This window comes from Aquarana catesbeiana, linkage group LG03 (assembly GCF_042186555.1).
Source record: "Aquarana catesbeiana isolate 2022-GZ linkage group LG03, ASM4218655v1, whole genome shotgun sequence".
NCBI lineage: Eukaryota > Metazoa > Chordata > Amphibia > Anura > Ranidae > Aquarana > Aquarana catesbeiana.
Genome location: NC_133326.1, coordinates 304,535,192 through 304,548,596, shown reverse-complemented (window position 1 = coordinate 304,548,596; position 13,405 = coordinate 304,535,192).

The window sequence follows — 13,405 nt, the reverse complement described above, 5'->3', positions numbered from 1 at the left end:
CAGCTGGTAACAGCATTTTGCACTTCTCTAGTTTCCATCCAAGATCCCTTGTGAATTCTATTCCCTATAGTCAGTTTCTACACATTTGTAGAAACTGCTCTAGTGACAGCTCTTTCAAGACTGAGGCTGATGCTCTGCGGAATAGATTGTTAACTAGGGGTTACTCTAAAACCTGTCTCAAAAAAGCATACAAACGTGCCATTATACCGACAAGACACTCTCTTCTGTATGCCCAAAAAAAGCAAAAGGCTGATAATAATACCCGTGCAATAACTTGTTATTGTGGCCAGCACTCGCAGGTCAGAAGAATTTTGGACAAGTATTGGCACCTTTTGCGTATGGACCCCAATATGGATCCTTTTGTCTTGGAGAAACCAGTAATCACATACAGATGTGCCAAATCTGTGGGGGATCAGCTGGTCCACAGCTAATTCAAAGGCAGCATTTCACTGTGGCTGTTGCAAATATTGCCAATAAATGTGTACAGACAAGGTAATTTACCTACTAAATGGTGCCATTTTTAAGCATCGACACCACACCAAATGCAAAACTATTGGCATGGTGTATCTTCTGACCTGCGTTGTGGTTGCTTCTATGTGGGAAAAAACTATACTGTCACATTTTAAGTATCAAGTCGCAAAAACCTGATCTACCTCGGAGTCGCCATATTACACTTGTACATAATGGCAGACTCCCTTGTATTCAGTTCCTTATTCTAGATAGAATTCACCCCCTTTGGGGGGGGGGGGTGATTGTAACAAAAAATTGCTCCAACGTGAATTATGTTGGATTTATCAATTAGAGACTACATCTCCCCAAGTATCTTCCCCCACCAACTTCAAGCCTTTTTTGGAGGGTTATGTTTAAGGAGGTTGGGAGAAATGACTGTGATGATGGCTTCTCTGCTTTTTCTGTCTGCCTCTTCTGCTTTTCATGCTCTTTCTAATGTGTCAAGTATATAAACCACGCTGTGTGATGTGAAAAAGATTAACCACTTCAATACCAGGCACTTAGACACCTTCTTGCCCAGGCCAATTTTCAGCTTTCAGCACTGTCGCAATTTGAATGACAATTGCGCGGTCATGCAACACTGTACCCAAACAAATTTTTTATCATTTTGTGCCCAGAAATAGAGCTTTCTTTTGGTGGTATTTGATCACCTCTGTGGTTTTTATTTTTTGCGCAACAAAAAAGACTGAAAATTTTGAAAAAAAACAAGTTTTTCTTTGTTTCTGTTAAATAGGTATGTTTTCTTCTTCAATGACGGGCACTGATATTGCTGCACTGACGGGCACTGATGAGGTGGCACCAACGAGGTGGCACTGATGAGGTGGCACTGACGGACACTGATGATGGGCACTGATAGGCAGCACTGATGGGCACTGATAGGTGGCACTGATATGTGGCACTGATGGGCACTCATAGGCGGCACTGATGGGCACTCGTAGGTGGCATTGATGGGTACTTATGGGTGGCACTGATGGGTACTTATGCGTGGCACTGATGGGTGGCATGGATGGGCACTGATGGGCACTGATAGGTGGGCACTGATGGGCACTGACAGGTGGCACCAATGGACACTGATGGGTGGCACTGATGACACTGATTGATGGCACTGATGACACTAATGGGTGGCATTGCTGGGCATCACTGATATATAATGGTGCCAGTCAGTGCCCATTTGTGGGCACTGATTGGCACAGATCTGGCATAATTTGCACATGTGAATGGCCATAGGGTACATATCTGGCCATCCACATGTTGCCCCCTTCCCTGGTGGTCCTGGCAGCTTCCCTGGTGGTCTAGTGTGGGCATCCGAGGGGGGGCTGCACTGATAAACAATCAGTGCAGACCCCCCCTGTCAGGAGAGCCGCCGATCGGCTCTTCTCTACTCGCGTCTGTCAGACGCGAGTGAGGAAAAGCAGATCAGCGGCTTTTCCTATTGACATTGTGATCAGCCATGATTGGACACGGCTGATCACGTGGTAAAGAGCCTCCGCCGGTGTAGTGGTGTGTGTGTATATATATATATATATATATATCTATCTATCTATATATAGATATCAATATATATATATATATATATATATGTGTGTGTGTGTGTGTGTATGTGATGTATATATATATATATATATATATATATATATATATATATATATATATTAATCCTCACATTTTTGTAAATATTTTATTATATCTTTTCATGTCACACTGAACTCACTTTTGTGAGATACTGTATATATATACAGTATCTCACAAAAGTGAGTACACCCCTCGCATTTTTGTAAATATTTTATTATATCTTTTTATGTGACAACACTGAAGAAATTACACTTTGCTATGATGTGAAGTAGTGAGTGTACAGCTTGTATAATAGTGTAAATTTGCTGTCCCCTCAAAATAACTCAACACACAGCCATTAATGTCTAAACCGCTGGCAACAAAAGTGAGTACACCCCTAAGTGAAAATGTCAAAATTGGGCCCAATTAGCCATTTTCCCTCTCCGGTGTCATGAAACTCATTAGTGTTACAAGGTCTCAGGTGTGAATGGGGAGCAGGTGTGTTAAATTCGGTGTTATCGCTCTCACTCTCTCATACTGGTCACTAGAAGTTCAACATGGCATCTCATGGCAAAGAACTCTCTGAGGATCTGAAAAAAAGAATTGTTGATCTACATAAAAATCTCCTAAGCTATAAGAAGATTGCCAAGACCCTGAAACTGAGCTGCAGCATGCTGGCCAAGACCATACAGTGATTTAACAGGACAAGTTCCACTCAAAACAGGCCTCGCCATGGTCGACCAAAGAAGTAGAGTGCACGTGCTCAGCGACATATACAGAGGTTGTCTTTGGGAAATAGACATATGATTGCTGCTAGCATTGCTGCAGAGGTTGAAGGGGTGGGGGCTCAGCCTGTCAGTGCTTAGAGCATACACCGCACACTGCATTAAATCATTCTGCATGACTGTCATCCCAGAAGGAAGCCTCTTCTAAAGATGATGCACAAGAAGGCCCGCATTCAGTTTGCTGAAGACAAGCAGACTAAGCACATGGATTACTGGAACCATGTCCTGTGGTCTGATGAGACCAAGATAAACTTATTTGGTTCAGACGGTGTCAAGCGTGTGTGGAGGCAATCAGGTTAGGAGTACAAAAACAAGTGTGTCTTGCCTACATACATGGTGGTGGGAGTGTCATGGTCTGGGGCTGCATGAGTGCCGCCGACACTGGGAAGCTAGAGTTCATTGAGGAAACCATGAACATGTACTGTGACATACTAAAGCAGAGCATGATCCCCTCCCTTCGGAGACTAGGCCACAGGCCAGTAATCTAACATGATAACGACCCCAAACACACCTCTAAGATGACCACCACCTTGCTAAAGAAGCTGAGGGTAAAGGTGCTGGACTGGCCAAGCATATCTCCAGACCTAAACTCTATTGAGCATCTGTAGGGCATCCTCAAATGGAGGGTGGAGGAGCGCAAGGTCTCTAACATCCACCAGCTCCGTGATGTCGTCATGGAGGAGTGGAAGAGGACTCCAGTGGCAACCTGTGAAGCTCTGGTGAACTCCATTCCCAAGAGGGTTAAAGCCGTGCTGGAAAATAATGTTGGCCACACAAAATATTGACACTTTGGGCCCAATTTGGACATTTTCACTTTGGGGTGTGCTCACTTTTGTTGCCAGCGGTTTAGACAGTAATGGCTGTGTGTTGAGTTATTTTGAGGGGACAGAAAATTTACACTGTTATACAAGCTGTACACTCACTACTTTAGATTGTAGCAAAGTGTAATTTCTTCAATGTTGTCACATGAAAAGATATAATAAAATATTTACAAAAATGTGAGGGGTGTACTCACTTTTGTGAGATACTGAATATATATGTGTGATTATGTTTATTGTATAATTTTGTTAATATATTTTTGTAGTACCAGTACATGTCCGTCCAATGTGGTCTCTGTTTTTAATTATTTTTGTACCATCTTTCTTGCCCTCATTTTCCCAATGACTCTCCACCCGGCATGCATGGGCCACTCTTCTACCTCGGCACTTAGTGGCAGTCTTTTTCCATCCTTTGCCACTCACCCGGGGACCAGCCTGGAATGCACGACAGACTGACGTGGCGAAAGTGCACCGCAGCCGAGAATTTGCTGTCCGCTGGCTGCTAATATAAAATGAGTCAATTTTTTTGGCAACCCGGTAATAATTTTTTAATAATTTTATATATCGCCCTTACTGTTGTTTACTGTTTTTTTGTGCTTCTCATTCAGAGGGTCAGTGTGTGGTCCAGTTATGTCTCTTTGTAAATCATTGCTGGCTTCTCACTGGTTTTGCTCTGATGGCAGTTTATTGTTTTTACATGATGCCTTTATCGCCACACTTTTAGTGCATTATTTTGACCCATAAATCTATGATGAAGCTTTAGTTCTTTATTATAGTGATGGATCGTTCTAATTATGTATGATCCCTATTTATATATACTTTGGCCATTTTTCATTGCTTTATGTCATCATATATTTTCTATATACCTTTATTTTTTCTCTTTTTTTTTTCTCTTTTTATAGACTGCGACTTTTTCGCTTTTTTACATCTCCCAGTGCACTCTCACCTCTTTCTGGGGTGTTCAACATTAGCTGGTCTCGCTGGTTTTCACTGGTTTGATACCATCTTGGGGTGCACCAATTGTCCTTTTTCCCTGGATCCTTGGATGGACATGATTATCTGGTTTTAATTTATTCTGTGGCTTGTACATGTGTCTGCATAGTTCTCGTCAATATGTAGGTTTCATATCTGTCCTATTTTCATGTAAGTTTCATATCTGTCCTAATGACATAGGAATAAAAATTGCTGTATGTATATATTGCATGATTTGTTTATTCTTGGTTTATCTTTACTATAGAAGAAATCTGCTTTAGTAATTTACACACCCCTGAAGAAAGACGTTTCTGAAACACGTCGGGTGTGGTCTGTGCGATTTTCCATTGTATTTCCATCACGGTAGTCCTGTGACCACCCTAGAGCTTTAATTTTCCATTTCCTATGCATGTTTATGTTGACACGTATACGTATTAACCACACTTGTTTTTTTTTAATATTGTTAACTTAACTTAATAAAATTTGGAACATTTTTACTATTACTATTTCTTTTTTTATGTTATTGATTTAAATCAATTGGGCTATTAAAGTCCCGTCAAGGGGGAGCCTTCTCCTTTTTTCCAAATATTTGGGATGTGGGCCCATTGCATTGTTCAACCATACAACCTTTCCTTTTGATCTGTTAACTTAACTTTTGTCAGTTGCATATACATACACACAGTACATACCTATATAGTACATTTCCCTGCCCCAATGCATTTGCATGCACACCATAGGCCAATTCTATGGTACACATGTGCATATGTTGGGAATGGGGACATGTTAGTCATGGTGACATCATGATGTTATCATAAACCTATCCTGAGTGCAACTTGGTAAAGCCCCATTATCGTTATTACTTAATGAAAGCTTACTTCTTTGGGATGGTAGTCCTCTAGGAATTGTATGATTGTCACTTTCACCTCCCTGTTGTTTATAAATGTCTGAGTAGAGAAGGTCTCAAACATTCAAAATACAACACATGCTTACTGTTAATTTGTGCGTTTTTTAAAATAACATACAACTTTTGCATATAACAATAAATAATATTTATCCTGCATATGGATTATACATTTTCTACATTATAATTCATTTTATAGACCTGCCAAGTACTGCTTTCTGTAAAGTGTGATAGAGGAACCTGAGCAAAAGAGCTTAATTTAATAATGAATAATTTATTTGCTATTTGCTATTATGATAAATACTGCATGTTTTCTAACTCTTTAAACATGTGGATGCAAGTTTACCACCCAACATGATTCCTTTGAGTGTTTTTGTTGTTGATGCTATGTTGAGTGTGAGACTGTTGAAGGATACAAACACTTTCACAGGACAATTAATTTCCTGATGTGTCAAGTCTGCTGTGGATGACCCTTCTTGGAACTTGTCCGGTTTATCTATCTCTAAAATACAATCGGCTATTGGTGTGTTAGCATGTGGGAATTGTATGCCTTTGGAATTATTACTGTTACTCATATGGGTTCAGCGCCCCCTCTTGGCCGGTGCCTGGGCCCCACATACAGAGGGATAACATTTTGTGACCTGCCAGTGACACCTGTCCTGGCACCAATTACAGAGACATTTTAAGGGGAATAGCGTTGAGAACTGATTCCCTCCATCACACAACAGTTCCCCTGCTTCAACTCATAGGCTAGGAGGAGGGCCAATGCACACGTTGCAAGGCTTTAAACACTGTGGTTCCAGGTCAGGTCCCTAGGACTGGTTCTGTTCCACAGCTGGCCTTGAGATAGGGACCTGACTGCTCTACAGGGTGCATCATAAATACCCTTCGTACAAAACCTCTGTCACTAGCCACCACTACTCCCTTTCCTGAGCTGGCTGTTCTTCTTTCCTGCTCCATTACATCCTTCACCACCCAAAGAGTTAACTTGAGGGTTTACACTTTGTTCCCCATAGCACATTCACTGTAGATTCACCCTCTTTTTCTCAAGAATTAGATCAGATGTTTTCTCAGAACCAGTAACCTTTTTACTTGATAAAAAGGCACTTGCTACAAACAGTTCCTTATGCAACTCCGGCATTTTGGATGTTAATTCAGTGCAATATTTCAATGCAGAACACTTCACATCTCCCCTCTCTAAAACGCTTTGCATGTATGGTCCTCACCGCTCAAGTCCCATGACTGAATGACCATGAGGCCCAACCTCCTTCTGTATTTATCATCTCCCAAAAGACAGAAAGCTACACATGCAAGGGAAAGCATACCACACCATACCACACACTTTAACTTTAACTCTTATAATACAAAACATTAACCCTTTGATTACCCAACAAGATTATTTTTTAGGCACCTGTATACAGATGTATGGGCCCATTATGCTAATTCTAGCCTAATAAATTCAGAAGTGCACTTATCTATTAAGAATCCTGCATACTTACTGGTGCTTGAAATAGGGCAATACCAAACGATATGCTTAGAACTCTTTTAATAACTTTTTTTTTGGATATGTAAAAATCAATTCTTTTGTTTGTGACAGATAAAATGTTAAAAACTAATGGTGTTCTAAACTGTCTGGTTAAAGATTTTCCTGATATAATCTCTTACTTGAAAATGTAATAAAACATAGAAATAGAGTTTTGAGTATAATAGTGGCTGTGAATTCACATACACAACTTATATTCCACGCTCCTAGCCAGTTATTATATTATTTTTTATTAAATCTTATAACTTTAAACTGAAAGTTGCTTGCTGCAGATGCCCCAGGGTTTCTAGGATGCTGTAATGCAGCAATTAATTTTTATGTAAATCGGACTAATAAGCAAATTGTAGTGCTTGGTTTGTGTGTATCTTTTTGTTTTCCCTGTCATCTATGGTGACAAATTTTGCTTATGCACAGCCATGAAAGAAATGTTGACAAGGACAGCACAAATATCAATTAGGTAACCCTAGAACTGGATGATCTGGGTTCCCATAGAGAGAATGCTCATAAAGAAACAAATACAGCAGCTTAAAATAAAACAAGTTCCCCCAGCAACATAAATGTCGCTCTGACTATATGAACCAATGCCACACATTGGCAGCCATCTGGAAATATTGCTACTGATTTAATACAATATTTATCAAATTGTCTATGACAATGTGTTTCAGCCCACATACACTACAGCAGTGGATGAATTCAAGACTTACACATGTCTTTGTTCTCTTCGAAGCTTTCTTATTTTACACTTCACCAAAAAGTTATGATTTGCATTATAGCTATTGTTTTATACTATAATATTAATCTACACTGATTCTTGCTAAAGTGATTGTAAACTCTCACCTTGTAAAATAACCCATTCACTTTAAAATAGAAATGAAAGGCAAAACATTTTTGTATAGCTATTAATATATATATATATATATATATATATATATATATATATATATATATATACACACACCGTTTTTTACCTTTTTTATAAGTGATCACATTCACTCTGTTCTCAGCTGCATAAGAGCTGGGGGGATGAGAAACAGTAGCACACTGACCTTCCAAGTGAATGGCTGTGCAGGGGAGGCGTGTCAGGACAAGTGTGATCATTTTAGGAGCACATAGTGAGTTCCCAACAATGCTAGAGAACTGACCATGGTGCTTTCTCCTGTTTAGTGTGGTCAGTTATTAATAGGAAAGCAGTAGGACTGACTGGAACACCAGGTATTTCACACCAAGGAAGCAATACAAACAGGATACTTTTTCATACAAGTACAAAGCAGGCACATATCAGGAATATGAAATGTTAAGTTTACATATTCTTTACATTTTCTGTTAATCTAATACAGGTAATGGCTATGGGGAAAGAAATCTCAGGCAATTACTTTTTTATTAATAAATGCAGGTATTACAAATATAAAATGCCTTGCAAAAACTTTTGGTCAGTATAGACACGGGGATCCTACCAGAGGATAATAGAATGAGCATTTGCCAAAAATTTACACTGGAAACTTAAAAGTTCCAACCAGACATAATATGAGATCTATAAAAGGGACCAAATTCCTCTTTTGGCTTAATTAAGTCTTACTCATATGCCACATACCCGCATATATTCCAGACGCCTGGGTAGCAGACACATTTGACACAGTGCAGATGGAATGGATCAAGCTGTGGTTATGGCCCCTGGTCAATCTTACCTATAAAATACATTCAAGCAAATTCTTTTTTCAACTTAAGACACACTATTCTAAGTTATTTATTTTTTCTGAGATACTTACTGAGATACTTATACAATTGAGATTGAGAAAAAGTAATGCAACCATAACACTAAGCATGAAACTAATAAAAGCACCTGTTTTTTTTGTTTTGTTTTTTTTTAGTACAGCTGTGATGTATTTGATTGTTGCCCATTACAAAATCTCAGAGGACTTATGACTATTTTAGAGTCGAAGGAAAGGCTAAAATGACCAAGGTGACCAAGGCTAAAAACTCCTGCAGAGCTTTCACATCACCTGCCAGCTTCTATTGCTCCCTCGTCGGTGGCGTTCCCTCCCATAAGCCACAGCTCATTGACACAGGGGAGCCAGAGCTGTGCAATCATGCAACGGGCTCCACTGAAGTGTAAAAAAAGGGTTTTTACACTTATATTTGTTACAAACAGTATTTGTATTCATATAATCAGGGGAAGGGAACATTTAAAACCATGGTCATTCTGGCCTTTTCCTCTACTTTAACCTTCTTACAGGAGATCATTTCACCTTATTTACAATTCCAGAGTTTGCATAGTGCACAACACAAACATATTGAAGGACTATCACATATTAGAAATCAGTGGAAAATCAAAAGATAAGAATCATTTCATTATTACACTGATTTATCAATTTATTTAGCGAGACTAGAAGGTGGTGAGTAATTTTGCCATCATCCGTAAGATTTGTATACAATACACCCTAACTATTTGTGGGATTTTTAAGTCACATTACAATAGACCATTTATATATAAATAAAATAAATAAAATCTGAATTTTTATTGAACAATATGTTAAAACCTTAACATAAAACCTATATAATGGCTGATATCCTTTAGTATACAATTACTAAATATACCTTCATTTATTGTGCTCACATTATGCCAATGATTTAGTATATAGCTTGCATCTTGTGTGCACAATAAGCCAGTTTTGTTTTGAGAAAAACTCTTCCTCAAGGGCTTGAAAAGAACCATGCCTACAAAAGATGTATAGTAATATAAAAACAATATACTGTACCTCGTGTATAGATGTAGAGCCAAGCTAAAGATCCAGAAAAAGCAGCTTGCACATGATACACAGTGTAAAACAAACTAAAAACAAAATATGCAGCTCTATATCTATTGAATAAATAAATTATATGCGATCTTATTAAAAATGAAATTAGTATCCAGAAGTGTTCCACTCATATACTATAGATAGAGAAATATATGTTTACTTCATACTAACATTCCGTGAATCAAAAATCACAAAACACAAATCCACCACAGTGTCATCAACTTTGACTTTGCTTTGTGTTATGTGATTTTTTAATTCATTTGTGGACACTCATTTAATTTTATAATCACATATACCTGTAGTTTATTTATTTAATAGAAATAGTGCTGCATGTTTTGTTTTTAATATACTGTACCTTGATTACGGTAAGTACTTATCAGCCACAGACTTAAAAACAGTCCGAGCTGTAAACCTGGAGGCACCTGGGGTATAATGGGAGAGGAGGGGGCACAGTACTCACAGAGACCCAAGATGATCAGAAACCACAATTGAGCTGTGGTAACAAAACTAAGGTTTAATAAGGAGGCCAAAATATTATCCACAATTACCCCTAGAGACCCTACATATAAGGGGATTATAATAAAAACTGGTTAATCTAAGTTCTAACATCTCAAGCTCAAGCACACTTGAGTTATGCAGCAGGACAATGATCCAAACACACCAGCAAGTCCACCTCTGAATGGCTCAAAAAAAAAAAAAAGTTTTGGAGTGGCTTATTTAAAGTCAGGACTTAAATCTGATTGAAATGCTCTGCATTTTTTGTTTTTTGTGCTATAGACAAAAAAAACCAGACAATTAAGGAAAAAAAAAAACAATATTTTTTGCTTTTTGCCATAAAACACATCCAATAAATAAAAAAAAAATCTAATTTCTTCATCAGTTTAGGCCAATATGCATTTTGCTACATGTTTTTGGTAAAAAAAATCCCAATAAGCATATATTGATTGGTTTGCACAAAAGTTATAGTGTCTACAAACTATGGAATATTTTAATGGAATTTTTATTTATTTATTTTTACTAGTAATGGCAGCGATCAGGGACTTATAGCGGGACTGCGACATTGCGGCAGACAAATCGGACACTAAGTGACACTTACTTTTTTGGGGACCAGTGAAACCAAAAGAGTGATAAGTGCCAAAAAATATGCACTGTCACTGTACTAATGACACTGGCAGGGAAGGGGTTAACATCGGGGGCGATCAAAGGGTTAAATGTGTCCCTAGGGACTCTGTGGGGGTGCTTTAACTGTGGGAAGACAGAAATCTGTGTTTCTGCTTAGCAACATAGGATCTCTGTCTTGCCTACTAACAGAACTTATTTACATAGGCAGACCACCATTCTGCCTCTTTCTGGAACGATCGGCGGGTCCCAGAAGACATCGCGTCTGCCAGACCTGCTGATTGGCTCCCACTGTATCCAATCACAATGGGAGCGGGTCGCCTGAAGCCGTGGGAAGACCCGGAAGTACATACCTGTACGAGATTCTGCGCACAGAAGCCGCCACCCGCAGTATATGTATGCGGGGCGGTCGGCAAGAGGTTAAACAGGCCGTTCATGCTTGAAAACTGTCCAGAGTTGGGCAAAATTCCTCCACAGCAATGTAAAAGACTCATTGCCAGTTATTAACCGCCAGGGTATACTTATTCACCTAGATCTTCCTCCTCAGTAATGGGGTTGTGTTCCCTTTAAAAATGTGTGGTCTGTATATTGGGGTGCACTAATATACCATGTGGGGACATAGAGGATAGCTCAATAGTGTAATAAGCCTAAAAATCACTTTATTTATGCTTAAAAAGCTGATTACATCAATAAAAAATTGACCCAGGCATATCAGGGATACTGTTCTTCCTGGTATGACATCACTTCCGGTCCTCACTCCTACAGACTCCGCCCAGGTAAGAATACCTTGGTGAGTAGGAGACCTTACTACAGAGTACCCTGGGATCTTGGAATACCAATCTGACCAGAGAGAAGTGAGCTGGATATTACTGCACATGCGTGTATACTATATTATTGAGGTGAGGGCACTGAAAGCACTGAGGTGATTGGGGAAGAGGCTTGAAGTTTTTTGTAAAGAAGAAATCACATTTATGTTGCATTTTATGAACAGCAATACATTGTTTTCATTATTGGATCATTATTATTCACTATTTATTGTTTAATACATGTATACACTGATGGTGATACACTGTTTAATTCGTAATTATCTTTATGTAATCACTTAAGAGGTAGCGTGGCATCCTTGTCCTATTTGTTTGTCTTAGTGTAATATTAAAAATTTTTTATGATCTGAATCATTTGAGTGTGACAAATTTGCAAAAAAAAAATAAAAATCAGGAAGGGGGGCAAATACTTATTCACAGCACTGTACATGACAGCAGCGGCATGTAGCTCATGTGCCCTGGTGTGGAAAACTCCTGGGAGCCACAGTTAAAGGGCCATCCCAAAAGTCAATGCAGGCTAGGGAGAGGGGGGCAGGACCAAAATGGATTGACCCAGTACTGAGGTACCCAAAGGAATGGTCTTCATGGTCTTCCCTGGAACAGGGGAGACCATGACATGTTGGGAGGTACCAGTAACCGCCACAGATATTGTTCTGTTGTTCAATACTATACATGTTCTGTAGACATTGTTCTTTTCAAGCCCATGAAGATGAGATTTCAGTGACATTCATGACTTCATAACTGTCTGAGTCTCTAGATCAGGGGTTGGCAACCCACGACCGCTAAATCACCGGCCCGTCAGTGCCCGTGATTAATTCACAGGCACCTGGCCCGTGGACATGTGGCTGTCCATTTAATATTGTCATCTGCAAAAGTGTCTGTGTTTTATAATAAAATTGCAGCTATATACCTCATTAAAGAGTGCCAGTTGACTCAGCGCCTCTCTCCTACTCCCCTCCTAGCCTCCTGACTGACATCATTCTCAGCCCTGCCCACTGCAGTTGTCAGACGAGGAGAAGAGAGAGACAGCGGGTCACGTGAGCGGCGAGGTATTATATTTTTATTATGAAACACAGACACTTTTGCAGATGACATTATTAAACGCTGAGCAAGCATTTTCTTGTATCTTCCGTCCACAGCCGCCTCTGTACCCCCGTCCACAACCACCTCTGTATCCCCCCCTGTCCAAAGCCCCCTCTGTATCCCCCTGTCCACAGTCACCTCTGTATCACCCCCCAGAGCCACCTCTGTACCCCCCCTGTCCACAGCCACCTCTGTATCCCCCCTGTCGACATGCCGCCTCTGCACCCCCCCATCCACAGCCACCTCTGTACCCCCTTGTCCACAGCCACCACTGTACCCCCCCATCCACAGCCACCTCTGTATCCCCCCTGTCCACAGCCACCTCTGTATCCCCCCTGTCCCCAACCACCTCTGTATCTGCCCCTGTCCACAGCCACCTCTGTGCCCCCTGTCCACAGCCACCTCTGTATCCCCCCCTGTCCATAGCCACCTCTGTATCCCCCCCTGTCCACAGCCACCTCTGTACCCCCCTGTCCACAGCCACCTCTGTACCCCCCTGTCCAC